The following is a 16,458-nucleotide window of genomic DNA, read 5'->3' as shown; positions in this document are numbered from 1 at the left end:
ATTCAATTTAAATATTTTTAATTTAAACCTGGCACAGCTCCAGGCCAGAAAGGCTAACGCTTGTGAAAAATCATTCTTTCTCAAGTCTTGGCAAACAAAATAAGAAAATCCTTGCTTTTCAGTTGCTTCCAAAACTCATTCAATAAAAATTTGCACAAAACGAGTTGAAACTTTCAAGGCAAATGAAACTGCAGAAATATTTGAGATGCTTAGGGCAAACATGGCCATTGCTTTGCACTGTTACCATCATTAGTGCAAGGCAGTTGCTGTCCTGCAGACAAACATTAGATGGCACTTTGGAATTCAGCAGTTCCCACAGAGAGTTGCACAGCACATACTTAACAGATGAAGTGTGAGACGTGAATGTGAGGTACTTTTGATGACAGAGAGAAAAATGACATTTCTGCAAAGGTGTGCTTTTTGGAGCTGGAAGTATATATTCAATCTACACACGTACAGCTGTAAAATAGTACGTAATTAAATTTCGAAAAAACAAATCATACAAAGAATAAAGTTAATTCTTCCTCCAGACAGAGGGTCAGTTTCTCAGTTACTGGGTTCCCTTTTTATTTCTTATTGAATCATTTGGAATCTACTTTTTAAACTAGACTTGCTGACAAAGTTTTGTACAAACACTTCTCGGATAACACATCAGATTTTGAGTGGATTCTGCTGCATGCCAGCAGTTCTGAGCCCCAAATAACTCTCATAAGTGAGGTTTAAGTGGTTTGCTTATCAAATAAATCCCTTCTGGAAAGGACTGCACAGCTTCTGATTCAGCTGGTCAAAGCTTCTTAGTTGTTGCTGAAATTGATACTAATATTCCCACTGACTTGTATCCATGCTTTTACCATGTAAGGCCTTAAATGAAGACTGAAGAATAATCACAGGGGTGAGACTATTCAAGAAACAGAAGAACAAGGAAATGTAAATTCTTGCTGGAATACCACTTGAGTCCATTTTCAGAGCCTCTCGTGATACATACCATGATGCCTGATGCACAATATTTTAAGGCTTCTGCTATGGAATTCCTCCTGCAATACATGAAGCAGGTTGTAGGATTTCCTTTGGAATTTGCGTCATCCCAGCAGAAAGGCGAACAGCAGGAGCTCCTCAGTGGTGCCACATGCCATGCTGTCACTTTGTAAAGTCTCTGACACCTGCAGTAGTTCCAGGAGAGCTCCTGCTCTGGGCCAGGCCTGCAGGGTGTGGGCTGGCAGCAGCACTGCCCCAAGCCAACTGCAGTGCTTTGGGCCCGAGAATGCCAGCTCCTGCTTCAGCTTCCACTCTTGCTGAGCTATCAGCCAAAGGTCCTGACTCTTACTCTAAACCAGGAGCTGATGCTTTCACAGAGATGGAACAATGTCCATAAAAAAGGCACTCAAGCTCCAACCTCCAAGCTAAATGGAATTATTGTCATGTCCAACACAGCAGAAGCCAGGGACGGGAGCAGATGGAACACATCTCCCTGAAAAGCAGCTGAGTAATGGCTCCTAGTGCCGTTCCTAACTGCTGGGATCCCTTGGTACTACAAGTATCTCCCAGCTCACAATGAATTCTGATCTAAGAACTCATTCTCCCATGGGAATCATATTCCCAAATCTCCCTCCTCTTTCCCCCCGGAACCTCTGAATAGTTGCACATATCCAGAAGCTGAAACCTGACCCAGGTCACTCCTGGAAGCTCAGTAACTACTCACTGAATTTGCTCAATAACTCTACTCACTGAAACAGGCTGAGGGCAGAGCAAGTGGCCCTGTAACTCCCAGGAACCTACAGGCCAAAGGAACATGAGCCAAATTACAGAGTGAGGGGAGCTGGGCAGGGGCGGCAGCAGCCGGAGATCGGCCGTGAGGTGACAGACACCAAACCATGCTGTACCCCTCAAGCAGAACGTACATTTCTATGCCTTCATCTGGGTTTATAAAGGAATTAGATTATCCCTGCAAGTTCTTTCAACATTTTGCTACCTATCAATACTAGCAGAAGGAGAACATCCATGGGTTAACTACCAGTGAGTTTTTTTCTTGGTATTTGGCACTGTAGCAGGAAACAGTACTGTAACACCAGGGAGTTGTCATGAACCAACAGCTTTGTTGTCTGTACCTGACCTTACCTGTAAGGCAAAAAAAAAGGAATTTTCCATGCTGTCAGTCCCTTAATATGAGCACAAATACGTTACATAACACAGGAAGCCAAGAGGCACTACAAACTCAAACTAATTATATAAAACTTTTACACGCAAAGATGGAACTGCATTTTGTATGAGATGCAGAAGAGAGAAAAGGTGAGGTGAAGATTGAGTATAGCTCAGAACCCATCTTTGCTTCTTCCCTGGATATGTTTAAACATATATACAGTATTAATACACCCATTATATACAATATTAATGCACCCACATTCTTACTATCAAAGCACTGGAAACAGCCTCTACATTCTAGCAGTCTGCACTACATCAGTGTGGAGCAGAGAATCTTAAATAAAAGTAATGAAATACAGACAGAAGCGTTATTGTTGCCCAGGCTGACTCACAAAGGTTAACTTGATGGTATTTTCCTAGAAAAGCAATTTGAGCTAATCTTCTTGTATTTGTTTTTTAATTCTCACCATGTGTTCCGGTGTGCTTTAGAGTTCACCTTTTATTTGAAAATGGCCCTCAATTCACTAAATGTCATTTTTGGCAGAAGTCACAGGTACCTCAGATTAACATAAATACTGAAGAATATTGGTGCATAATTATGCCTTAAAAATACCTGTCTAAAAAATAAAAAAATGTCAAATATGTTTGTTTTCAAACAGGTGTTATTTCTCTGGAACACAAGCTGATATATAAATGATCCAAATCATAACTATGAAAATATTCTGTACCTTTTTTCCACAAGCTAATTTCCCTCAAACAGCTATAATCATATCTGTAAAGTGAAGAAAAAAATTAATTCTATTAACTTGGTTTATTTTTTTCACATAACAACACCCGAACAAACCCCCCACTGGGAACCTAAAAGAATCAAAATAACAGTCAAATGTTATAAATTTTTAATTATTGGATGATTTTCTCAGTGTGAAGACTTCTCAGATCAACCCATGTTACTTCTTACAGGCACGTAAGAATCAATATATCCGATAAGCAAAACCCTGCACCAGCATGTAATGGGCTGATTTCTGTTATTTGTACCATGTGAAATTTGGCAACTCCCACACCTTTCCTACCTGTACGAAGGGGGATAATACCTTTTTCTGACAGAAACCCCTCTCAAATCCCTAAAAGGCACTACAGAATCTCTGAAGTCAATGTATTGTTACACGGCTTTTTTACAGAGGTCTATTAAATGCTGTGCTTTATTTTGGTTATGCAACATTAACAGGAATGGGAAGTTGTCACCACGTACCAATGGGAAACAATCTTTGAATGCAAACCTTTTTCAGCTCCCCAGATGGTCAGACTTGACAGAGCTTCTCTGAAACCCATGGAGCCTTGCCAGTTTAAACCAAGTCAGGATATAGGCTTGTGTTTAATAAGTATCACATGTCTAATATTTTAATAAAAGTGTATATATATATATGAGAATGTTCTTTAGTAGTACTAAGTTATGTTCTGTGGTGGTAATATTGCATCTCTGTGTCAGCCCATCACAGCACATACCCCACATGGGCACATCTGTATCTCCTCCCTGCCCAGCTTCAGCTCCCACTGTGAAGAGCAGCAGAAGGCTGATCTGAAAGAAGTTAAACAAAACCAGGTAGATTAAACTAAATATTTCATACATGAAGAGCAGTAAGATTTCTCAGGCTTGTAAAAAACCTTATCAACTAGATACTTGACTATGTAGAAAACACATGATGGGTGCTACTCACCAGCAACTCAAGACACTTACTGGACTGTGCCTGCTCTGGTAAACTGATCAAAAGGCAAAGGCTGCCAAGACTCCCATGGCCTGGGATACTGTAATAACCAATGTACATGATTTACCTCAAAAGTCAGAGAAGCAAACACAAATACACATTAACAGACCACTCTTCTGTTTTCAGTCCAACCAGAGTTTCACTTCCAAAAACCAACAGCAGTGACCAGCCATGTGGCTCCTCCCACCACTCATGGCCAGAGACATTCAAGAACATCCTTAAAAACTGCAGTGAGTTTTAGGAGATTTTATTAACCAGATAAAAGATCTATGACCAAAGTTTCATTAAATGTTACATTTTCCAGACTAATGCCAAGGTTTTCACTGTGTAACTAATAACCTTTTGCCCAGAGGCTTCTTAGTCTGAAAGAGCACTTTATTTGTCCACTTCAAAATCTGCAGCTAACACATGTATAAAGCTGCATATCTTCCAAAAGTTCTGGAGCTGAAACACCCTGATTCATGTCACTGTCTGCACACTCAGCAACAAACTCTAATTGCAGCTACAGTGGAAGACTGGGGAAGCTGCACAGGGCAGAAGTTACATTTACCCCAAGTGCATTAACCACAAAGAGCACTTTTGTCCCCATTCACCAGGGCCTGTGCGGGTTAAAGCTCACTGTCCCTATGGCAGGAGCTGCTCACAGCCTCCTGCAGGAACAGAGACAGGGACAAACCTCTGCAGAGCCTGGAGGTTTGGCAGGCACTGCCTTCTGCAGTGGGCTAAGGAAGCACCTGCCTTGGCCACTACCTGAATAAAAGACTCTCACTAATATGAATGGGAGACTTTTCAACAACAGTTAGGACCTCTCATTGTGAGGACAGTGTTTCCCAGAAACCCCTCCTCTGACAAAGTTTCCTGTTAAAGAATAGTCTCAGCTATTTCTAACTAATATCTGAAAAAAACATTAATGATTTGTTTAGATTGTCCCAGTAATCAAATTCTCCCATTAAGATATCTTTAAGGGAATTTTTTAAAAAAAGTATCCATGCTTTCTTAATGTGAAGTCAAGAAGCCTATGCACGCAATTTTTGGCACATCCCTGACCTCATTTGCAGATCTGATATTTCTCATCAAGGGCCAATAGACACAATGGCATACACACTCACAGAAAAAGTCAGCAAGTGCACCAGAGCTCACATGTTCTATTCCAGTATCTGAAATTCACACTGAACAGGCAGAACTCACCAGCAAGTGGCTAACTGGGCTGTCTAGGACAAGGAGTTATTCTTACGGAACAAGTTTAAAGCTAGTATTAAAATAAAATTTAAAAAAAAAGAAAGAAATTAAAGTAAGAGTTCCAGAATTAATTAATTAGAATCAATATTTTTTAAGACCTTGATTTTGTCTTTCGAGGACTTCAGAAAACTGTTAAGACTCCTGGCACACTGCCCATATATATAATACTTTTCCTTGTCTAAAATGAAAAGGGAAAAAAAAAAGCTTAATTTTCTATTCTAAGAAGGGAGTAAGTGTGGGATTGTATATTTTAAAAAAAGTACTGAGAGAGACTCAATTAACAAAGCCCTGACTATTCACACTTCCCTAAAAAATCCCTTTGGCCGATTCCACTTTGACAAACAAACAACATGGAAAACTGATGCCTGGTTATGAAGATGATTAAAGATTATTTGTCAGTCTCATAAAACAGAGCTAACCCTCATTTCTTTTGTCCAAATTCTACTCAGAATAACTAGATTATGTATAATCACCATGCAAGTTCCAAATGGAAAAGCTGCTACTTGAGTTACTTTGCAATATTCCTTATAACAAACAGTTGAATGGGGTGATGTGCAGCAATCAGCCAGTCCTCACGGAAACAGCCTCAGAGAGCAGGGAGCTGGATTTCACTACAGGGTGTGAGCAATCCCCACGGACAGCAGAGCACAGAGCGCCTCTTGCTTTGTGTACTCTGCACAATGAAATGCGACACAGAACAGTAGAGATGAAAAGATTGTATGTTCTGCATAAGACTGAATGTACAGCTTTCATCTTTCATTGAAACAGTATTTAATTCTAGTGAGTCAGGGAGGAATTTGGCCCTTGGTATATTTTATGAGAATTCACACAACTAACCTTACATTGATTCTTAATTGTGCATATTTCGTTTTTAACCATTTTATTTCATATACAAGGTACTCTAAAAACCTCAGTGCTAATTATCAATGAATTAAAGCTCCCCTAACCCAGTGGCAGAGAGCTGAGCATACGCAGATTCAGTCTGGGGTCACTTACAGGGGCTGTTTCTCTGTAAGAGTCACGTAGACCCCAGTAACTTAAAACTCTTTTATTAAGTTTTCTTGGAAGTGGTTAGACCTTAAGCCATTACAATGCAGAAAACTCATGCTTCATCAGTTTTGTGGATAAGGAATTTCATTCTGAAGCTATTAATCAGGCACTTTGCACAAAGTCATTCAGAAAAAGTGAAGGTGAATTTGTCCTTTTCCTATAAAAAATACGTAAGCACATCCCCCCCTCTCCCAGCCCAGATTCTCATCATAGGATAACCACCTACAGCTCCTACCAGACATGGTCAGACTTTTAGCCTAACCAGTGCAAGCTGCTCCTTTCACATGAAATCCCAAATTCAAGCATCTACATGTACAAAAACATGGCAGCTGTTAATAGAAAAGCAGTGCTAACATAATATAAGATAAAGTCTGCCTGAATACAGCTCAATGCAAGTATAATTGTAAAACAGTCTGGTATAACTGGGAAACAACTTATAGAACCGTCATAGCCCAGAGTTTCCTTCTGAATTGAACCATGTTTTCTTAGGAAACAGACCTTCACAAATGGTACTATTGCTTCTGCATGACTTACCTTGTGTGTCAGAGGGGTTTGAGAGCTGAAGTAATTTAGAGACGTAAGTAGTTTATCATTGCACATTTAAACAGTTAAAGAATGTATATCAAGCAAAACATTGTTTGGAAATCTATAGCTACCCACAAAGCCAGTTTGCATCATTAAAATAGTCTATCAATTCACTGCACATGAGAAACAAATTATGAAGTCCTCCCTACACAAACAATAAGGCTTTGCAGGAGGGAAATCTCTGCTTTTCATGCTGCTCCCTCTATTCAAAGTCCAGCTATTTCTAATGGAAATTTTGTTTGCTATGGAGATTATGATTCAGCCTTCATTTTCAATCACAAGCACATCACCAGACTTACAGCAAGTGTATAGATTTAGAGGAGGGTGTGAAGATCCCTCTTTAGGGCTTCTACTCAAGTATGCACATACTTTTAAAAGTATCCCATGAGCTAAGAGGAAGAGCAACTTCTAAGCCAAGGCTCTGAAGCTCAAGCTTGCCGATGACTCGATGAAGCACACAAACTGCACCCCAGCTCTGGGCTATCAGGAGACACGCCACGCAATAATGAAATGCTGACAACACACATGATGCACTGACTTTCCGGAATGGGACACTGTGCTAGGGGTGGACTCTAGTGACAGTGAAAGGAGCAGGCTGTTACCTGCAGTACGAGCTGCTGCCAGGCGGTTGCCAGTGGCTGACCATTGCCAATGTTGCAAATGCTCATTCGGTCTGTGGGCTGATTGGCACGCTCGAGTTGCAAGGAGACATTGCGCCGCTCTTCCTCAAGTGCGCGGGTGAGCCGCTCGAAACGAGCTTCTTGCTCTTTAACAGATGCTAAAATGCTGGCAGCAGACCTGATATCATAGTCATCCATGACTGCTTTCAAATGCTTCCTGCCTGTTAACTGACCAGGGCAAATGGAAAGGGTTAGGTAAAGGGTGGGGAGGGCACAGGTCAGAGGTTAAAGATAAAAATGCACATCGTTAGTCACCCTGCTAAAATACTGATCATCCTAAGAAGCAAACTGCAGTGCTCTCTGAAAAGCACCCATCTTTCCATCCATTGATCTGATTTTAAATTAAAAGTAATTAATCTAAGTCTTCCGTGTTCAAAAAAGAAAAAAATATATGCTCACCTTTGAGAGAATTTGTATTTAATTCCTTTGATCTTTTTGCTAAAACTGCTCTGACAAGGGTTTTCATCCCTCTTGCAGAGCTAATTTCACTGTGCAAATAATAATGTACTTAAAAGAAATATATAAAGAAGGTATGGCTTTAGAGGGAACGAGGAACATTCTCTCTACAGATACCTGGAATTTTTGTCTTCAACAGCATAAGTGAGAAGTTTAACATTTTTAAGGACAGAAACTTCATGGTTTCAGAAAACAGTTCTGTCCATTTTTCCACACCCCCCCAAACTTAACAGACAGTAGCTGAAAACAGTTTTCATTTTTAAATTATAGCAGCACACTGTAACATGAAAAACACTTTTAAATGCAGAGTGTGCAATTGCAGTTGGAATGCTTGATGATTTCAGCCAATGAAACAGTCCTTCATGCAGCTGTTTGCTAATAATGCAAATGAAAAAATCAAACACCTTCCATGGAAAACACACAGGACTGCTTGTCTTTCAATGCAGAAAAAGGAACTCAGAAACCAGCTAGATGGGTTAGAACTTCTGCCTTATGTCTTCTCTAGCAGAATTATGAAACAACCCATTTAAAACCCTATCTCCACCTGTTCGGTGCATGCAGTAAAACTCCCCACTGACTCCACAGATCTGTGACCTGAACACCATTCAAAACATTTTACTATGAGTATGAAATCAGCAGTATAATATAAGCATAAATGATGGCCTCAACAGAATCCTTCATTAAACAAGTAACCCCTTTACTACCAAACTACTTAAAGCACCTCTGAGATGAGCAGAGGCAGAATTGTCTCAAGCTCCTGTAATTCAAGAACAGTTCATGTTCTGTGATGAGAGTTAAGTCCTGAGAAACTGTCCTTTGATTTGCTGCCAAAGATTCTTTGTTTTCAATCTATCAACAAGGATTTCCATGAGCACAGATAGTTCCTTGCTCCCTGATGCTCTGCAATTCATCCTTCTGTGCCTTTGGATGATGCACACTCTTGACTGATGCATTTTCCATGACTGTTACATTTATCAGGTCTCTCTCCTGTGCAGATTCTTCGGTAGCTCATAATAACATGGTCATAATATTGTTATGTTCCCAAAGAGGAGTATAAGTAGTGACTAAGCTGCATGTTTTTACACAGTTTGTTGGAAACTCCTAAGCAGGCTCAAAGTCTACTTTCTTTTGTCAAATATGGTTGAAATCACCCAACAGGCTGAAAAGACACTGGAGCAGAAGTGACAGACCCAAACCCAATGACATACACCCTGATTTAATGGGGAATAAATAACCTGCCAGTAGCTCTGTGTTCACTGTTAATCCTTAGAGAGTTGCTGTTGAAAGGGATCAGGGTAATATAAAATCATGTTGGGAACAGTGTAAGGATTACCATGTATTAATCTCATAATGTTTACTTATAACCATGACTTGAGGCTTTCATGTTTGCAGACCAGTAAGCAGAAATGACTTTTCTCATTTATGCATTGATTTAACTTCTATTGAAATTCTGAAAGAAAACCAAAAACCACCAAAGGGTTTTCCAGATGTCATAGACTAGTCAAATACAGACCAAGCTGCCAACTTCTGAGACCTTCCAATAGATTATTAAAAGTCTATAAAACCTTCAGAGAGCTTATCAGTTTGGTTTCTGCAAAGGAGAATCACAACCCTCTAAAAGGATAATATGATTCATGGGAAGTCACAGGAAGACTCACCTGCTCCATCTCAGCATGAGTTAGCCCTGGCACAGCTAGACACGAGCACAGCCAGACTTTCTGGACCTCAGCTGGCTCATGCACAGCCAAGTTCCATGTTTCTGCTTTTGTGCTTCCCTGCTTTTGCACAGATGGAGACAGCTCTGTTTGTTGTCTCTACTCCCAGGAGTGCAGGCATGCTCACAGACTCTTTGCAGTGTGAAAGAAGTGGGACTTCACAGACCCGGGCACAAGTCAGATTTTGGAAGAAGCATACTGGGGGGGGTGGGAGTGGCAATTCTAACTATACATTGCTAAAGACAACCCCTGGGTTACTGCTCGTCACTGCCCTCGTGCTAGGGCAGATAACAGCCTGGCTGCCACAGATCCAAATGCACCTCATGAGGGGATGTTCCAGGCCCAAGAAAAGAGTCTGGATCAGTCAGAGATTGATGAATGGAGACAGGCTCCTTCGAGGTGCTGCAGAGCAGGAATTCAGGTCTCCTCAGTCACCCCCACAGGGGCCCAGCTTTCAGGAACTTCACTGTCTGCAGCTAGAACTGCTCTTTCTCACGTGCAACCATGATATGACACAAAAGTCATCTTTTGGGGGTCCCACAGGCTGGATATTTCTGGGGACTGATTTCAGAAGGTGAATCCAGTGGGGATGTAAGAAAGAAGATAACAAGATGTTACCTACAGTAAGTAAATTTAAAACAAACAGGTTTCTTGTAGAACATATAATGCAAGTTTCTGTTCTAAGGAAAAGCCTGATCAAGAGTGCATGAAAAATCAAGAAGCCCCTCTTCAGAAGCAGTTACAGCTTTAATAATAAAAAGCAAGTTGATGACTGAGCTGGTATATAACTTTCAAGTCACATTTTGAGAATGTGACAAAGATCCCATTCAGAAAATCCTTAATGAGATATAAGCCCTTGATGCCACACATGAGAAAACCTAGAAAATTTGGGTTCTATAAATGGTACAAATCTCTAGAGAGATCTCCCTGCAGAAAGTATAGTGTTAACCTCCTTATAACCATAAATATTGTGCTTCTTTTCTCTATGCAAAGAAAAACACAGGCAGAAAATAAACTGTATAAATTTTCAGATGTACAATTAGTGACCATAAAAATCCTAATTGCTATGCAGAAACAGCAGTAGAACCAATAACTGCCTTTTAAGAACTGTTGGACAAAGACAGACTTCTGCATTTCAAATGTTTTATTAGCAGATAAATACTTGCTTGCTGTTGATTGCACCCCTAATTATTTCCCAGGGTTTCAACAATTTACATTATCAGCAGTCTAGACTGGAGGAGAAAAAAAAAAGTACTGACTCATGAGTCAGTTACTCAGGCTGCCACTTGCAATTTGCTACCATTTGTAAATAAATTAAAGTGCATTGAAAAGGGTATCAATAAATGAAAATATTAGACCCAGAGCAGCCAGGTAAAAATTATTCCTTAGGCTGCACTTCTAAACACAGAAAACAGTTGCCTACAGAGTATCAAAGGCTATGCTGACAGCAGCAAGTCTCTCTCTCCTGCCTACGTGACTCTAAGTACATTAGTGTTGCACTAGAATTAGAGCAAAGTAAGAGGATGTGTTTATTCTGACTGTCCATGTGAAAAGCTAATGCATCAAAAGGCCCCTTCTGAGTCAATACAACCTGAGTGCTCACCAAGGATGAAAATCACCCCAGTGCAAAGGGCCAAAACAGGGGTCCTGCTCACTACTAATACCCCAGCTCATGCCCAAGTCTGAGGCTCTTGGAAACACTGCCAAGACTCCAAGGGCCACTTGGTGCTCCACAAAAAACATGAGTCAACTCTGCATGTTAATTTTGCTATTATAGGATGTAGCAGATAGTCAACAGTTTTTAAAGAGCCCTTCAGATTAAGAGGGGTCAAGTTCTGTGAGATTTGGGCACCTAAATGCTAACAGTCATGAAGAACCTCAAATCCCCTGCACTTCAAAGTACTGTGTGTTCCTCAGATCAGGCCCGTGAGTGAGCTGCGTTTGGCGAGTGCAGTGTCCACCCACCACCTACAGAACACAGCAGGGGCTTCTCTTGGCGTCAGAGGAAGAGGCTCTCAGGGATTTCTCATGTCCAACAGTCTGGATGCTCAGTTCAGAGCTGCCCCACTACTGCTCTATCCAAGACCAGTCCAAGTCTACTCGGTCCTGCTCGCACGAGGTGTTTCTATGAGCATCAAGAAGCTCGTTCGTACTGCAGCTCAGCAGCTGTAGGAGCAAACACGAAGGCCTGTGAGTGTGCATGGAAACAGCAGCTTTGTGCTTCTCCAGGGAAGAAAACCAGCAGAATAAAAGCAAAAATGGGGCTTAAACAATCTATGGAACCGAAGCATAACACATGCTAATGACATTTTCAGCCTCAAGTGCCACAAGAGATGAGTAGCATAACATGACTGTTGCCCCCCATGCAACACCAGAAAGCATGCAGAGAAAATTGAGCAATACACACCTAGTGAGGTACTGAAGTCTGATGGTTAGAGCTGCTGGGACATCACCCACTAAGACTAGAACAGGACAGACAAAGCAGGAGAGCAGCCTCAAGAAGAACCAGCTACAAGAGAGAGGAAAGAGAGACAGAGTTAGTTAATAAGGCAGTACCTCTTCTGTATATAGTCAGCTCCCATGTTCTTCTCACTGTGTTGTAGAAATTATTTATTACACTGTTTTCCTCCAAACTTGTAGTAAAAGAATGTCGTGGTTTGACGCTGGCCCAATGCCAGGCACCTACAAGAGCCGCTCACTCACCCTCCCCTGCCACAAATGAGCAGAGGAGGAAGAAGGAAAAAAAAAAATTAAGGAACACTTCACGAGCGAGACAAGGACTGGGAGAAACACTTCAAGGGCAAAACAGGTTCAACTTAAGTTGCGAAGTGAATTTATTACTAACAGAATCAAAGGAGGATAATGAGAAGTAAAGTAAACCCTTAGTACACCTTTCACTCCCCAGGCCTCCCTCCTTCTTCTCGACAGTGCAGGGAGACAGGGCATGGGTCCGTCCATCACCAAGGTTTCCTTCCGCAGCTCTGGGAGAGGAGTCTTCCCCTGTGAGGCCGTGGGGTCCCTCCCATGGGAGACAGTTCTCTGTGAACTTCCCTGGCGTGGGTCCACTCTCAGGAGCAGCAGCCACCCCGCCCCTGCTGCAGCGTGAGCCCCTCCCACGGGCACACAGCCCTCCCAAAACTGCTGCGCCATGGGTCTCTCTTTCCACAGGGTGCAGTGCTCCAAGGACAGGCTGCTCCAGCCTGGGAGCAGGGCCCTCTCTCTCCACTGGGTCTTCCACTGGATCACAGCTTCCTCCAGGCATCCACCCACTCCGGCATGGGCACCTCCTCCACGGGCTGCAGGTGGATCTCTGCATCCCCCGTGGATCCCCATGGGCTGCAGGGGCACAGCTGCTGCACCATGGTCTGCACCATGGCCTGCAGAGCAATCTCGGCTCCAGCACCTGGAGCACCTCCTCCCCCTCCTTTTTCACTGACATTGGTGTCACCATGTTGTTTTCCCTCACATGTTCTCACCTCCTCCTCTTCCCTGACTAGAATCCAAAATCTTGTGACTTTGTCTTGATTTTCTTCTTAAATATGTCATCACAGAGGTGTTACCAACCTCTCTCATTGGCCCAGTTTTGGCCAGCAGCATGCCCATCTCCAGAGCCATCAGCCATTGGCTCTGCGGGACATGGTGGGAAGCTTCCAGCAGCTTCCTCACAGGAGCCATCTTTGTGGCCCCCTTGCTACACCAAACCAGGCCGTTCCAAACCAATACAAAGAAATAATATTCAGAGAAGCCAATCCTGAGACTCCTAAGGAATGAAACCCCACCCTGATTAATCTGATTTGTTATCAGTGATCAATACTTGCATGTTCCTGTGAGATTTACTGTTAATGTCCTAAATCAGGGAAAACTCTAGACTGGAAGGAATGTCTTGTAGATGATGGAATGTTGCAAAGCTGGATATTGTAGCCAGGCAATTTAAAACACAGAAAGCTAACATGATGTTCTCAGAAATGAGAACTGTTATTTAGGCACACAACTTTAGGCCTCTGCCAGATGTACAAGGCCCAAACGGCTCAAGATGATTTCACAGATCCCTGCTAGAGAGCGGACACTGATTTCGAAAAGATGCACACAGCACAACAGCTTGTTCTCCCTGGCTGCACACGTACCTATCTGATCCTGTATGAAACCGAAGCAAAAGAAGCTTTTGGGATATCAGGTCATCTGTGTAGCTCAGTAAATCCCTGATTTATTTTGTCTTAAAACATTTATCACTGAAACTTCTCTGGGTCAGCAGCTGCCAATTTAGTCCCTGTTTTTGCTGAAGAATGTACAGAACAGAAACCATTTGGCATAGGCATGATTCTGTGAGGCAGCACTGCCAGTCTTAAGCTACTACCACATCAAAAATGCTGCAACCACATGGCACAAAATGCAGAGCCAGTACAAACTCACACTGCTGGTTCAAATGTTTTAGAACATTTTCAGAGAGGAATGTTGCCCTGGCAGATTTTATGCTTGACCAGGTACTGTCTGCCTTCCTGAAGCCAGCATAAACACAATTTCTTGTGTTTCAGCCAAATTACCAGAAATATGATCCTTTCTTTGCATGGATCCAACCTCAAAGGGCACGGAACCATCATGCCAGAAAACTCATTTTTTCTTAAACTAACAGAAGTAAATTCTATGCTCAAAACTTATATATATATAACAAAACTGTGCAAAGATATGCCCAAACATGAAAGTCAGGAGGCAGAGTGAGAGAAAGACTAATTCTCAAGTAAATAACCAGAGGGAATAAATTAAACATAACTGAGTTTCTACAGATAAAAGAGTAACACTCTGGAAATATATATATATATTAAATACATGTAACACATTCCAAATAAACTGCTTCTCAGACATTACGCTGAAATCTATCTTGAGCCTGGGTCCTCTCGCTGCTGTGGTTGACTGAGTTCTAATTTGACCCTTACGTGACAACCTCCATCAATGAATAGCAATGAGGAATTCACAAAGACAGCTATTTCAATATAGTTCTCTGGTAGGCACAGACAGACACACTGTGCTGCTGTCAAAAGAAACAACAAAAAAGCTGGTCAGGGTTTTTTTGTTCCTTTGGACAGAGGCAGTCTGTGAAACAAGGTTTAAACTAGGGAATGAACAAGGGCAGAGGAAATGGTAACAGGAGAACTCCTTGAGAGGGAACTTTGCATCTCAAGGACATTGCAATAAATGCTGCAGTTGACCACTTCCATTACTGCAGAAAAAAAAAGGTCAACGTGCAATATTTGAGCTTTTACATTAGTAGGAAATTTCATCTGATCATCCAGTAGGAAACATTCTGTATAAATAAATAAATAAATAAATTCTGCAAATAAATTGATAAACTATGAACTGGGTTTAGCAACATCAACAAAAGCATCCAAACATATGATTGTAAAGGCAATACAGTTCCACCACTTAAATCACTACAGAACTGGCTCTGGTCAGTAGCACTACAGCATCTCCAATCTTACCAAAATGATTCCCAGTCCATTTAAAAAGAAATAATGTAATTAACCTTTCAGTTAAAAGCACTGAAATCATATTGTAGTACCTCAGAAAAGATACAGTTCTCAGCAAAAAAAGAATACAGAACTTTCTTATATCAATGCAATCTCTCTACATATATTAATCAATGCATATTTAAATGACACCAGCCTTCTTTCTACGGCTTCCCTTTGATCAAGATTCCTCACTTCAGTGTTGGGGCCCTCCCCCCCTGCCGTGTGGTCCTGGGAGAGAGGCCCTGAGGGCACAGACACACGGAGCTTCCCTGTCCCTGGGCAGCCTCATTCCCCATTGGTTGTTCTGTGTTCCCCTGCGCGGGCAAGGACCCTCCGGTGCCATGATTGCCTCAGTTCCTCGGGAGAGCCCCGGCCATGCGGCTGGGGAAATAAACATCTCTGAAACATCTACCAAGAATCAGTCCATATATATTTCTTTTCCACGGGCCTCGTTGTCTGATACACGTGTTACAGTATCCTCACTGTACCAAATGGTGGAGGATTGTGAGCAGAACGATCCCCGATCCCTAAGGACAACGACTGATTTGTGATTAAAAACCGGATTTCTCTTCTTGTTTTTGTTTTGCTATTCCATCTCTAAATTATGGAGGAACCGTGGAAAGATTCTTGGCTCTTAGAGCCGCATATGGACATTTATCTTAAACTTGAAATGATTCTTGAACAATGATTTGTAAATTTTAGCTTGATTCAAGCTCAAAAGGAACTGAAACACTTCCTGGCATGGTTGTTTAAGAACTTTTTCTACGTTTCTTGGGATTTGATTCTTACCAAAGACTTTTGGAAGACTGTTTGGACACAGTTAATTTCTGAGTCACAATATATGCCGATGGAAGAATATTTTTGTGAATATTATTTAATTACCGAGACTGTTGAGCAATGTCAGCTGTGTCCTGGCGAAGGGAAGCCGGCCTCAGGGACCGTGCGGCCTCGGCCACATGGACCGAGCGCTCTGCGAGCAGCAGCGAGGCAATTCCCGCGTGCGGGCGGAGTGACACGAGCCGCAGTGTCGGCAGCAGAGCGAGGCACGGCAGGAGTGGGGCGACCCGGCGGTGCCCGCCCGGCCCCACACGGCGCGTGGTGGAGTGAGCCCCGTGAGTGCCCGAACAAGAGGGGCGGCGCGGGGGCAGTGGCTGGTGGCAGAGCTGGAGCAGGGCGCGGAGGGGTTCTCGCTCGGGGGCCCGGCCGACACGTGGGCGCAGCCCCAGGCAGCGGCAGCACAGCTGAGAGCAGAGGCAGCAGCACGTGGGGAGCTGAGCGGTGCAGCCTGGCCCGGCCCGTGCGGCCCCGAATGCAACCCCAGGAAGAG

General features: G+C 42.6%; 1 protein-coding gene across 2 annotated transcripts in view; it reads right to left on the bottom strand.

Moving 5' to 3' along the window:
- ARVCF (ARVCF delta catenin family member) overlaps positions 1-16,458 on the bottom strand; it is a 259,867-nt gene that overhangs the window by 146,934 nt on the left and 96,475 nt on the right. Inside the window, exon 5 of one of the 2 annotated variants that reach the window (XM_069030537.1) lies at positions 12,035-12,136. The exons of the other annotated variant lie outside the window; for it this stretch is intronic. The gene's annotated coding sequence lies outside the window, so the exon portion shown is untranslated. The remainder of the gene's footprint in view (positions 1-12,034; positions 12,137-16,458) is intronic. 2 annotated transcript variants of the gene reach the window in all.

This window comes from Aphelocoma coerulescens, chromosome 15, assembly GCF_041296385.1.
Source record: "Aphelocoma coerulescens isolate FSJ_1873_10779 chromosome 15, UR_Acoe_1.0, whole genome shotgun sequence".
Lineage (NCBI taxonomy): Eukaryota > Metazoa > Chordata > Aves > Passeriformes > Corvidae > Aphelocoma > Aphelocoma coerulescens.
The sequence above is the reverse complement of the archived record's forward strand: the minus strand, read 5'-3'. Positions and strand labels throughout refer to the sequence as shown.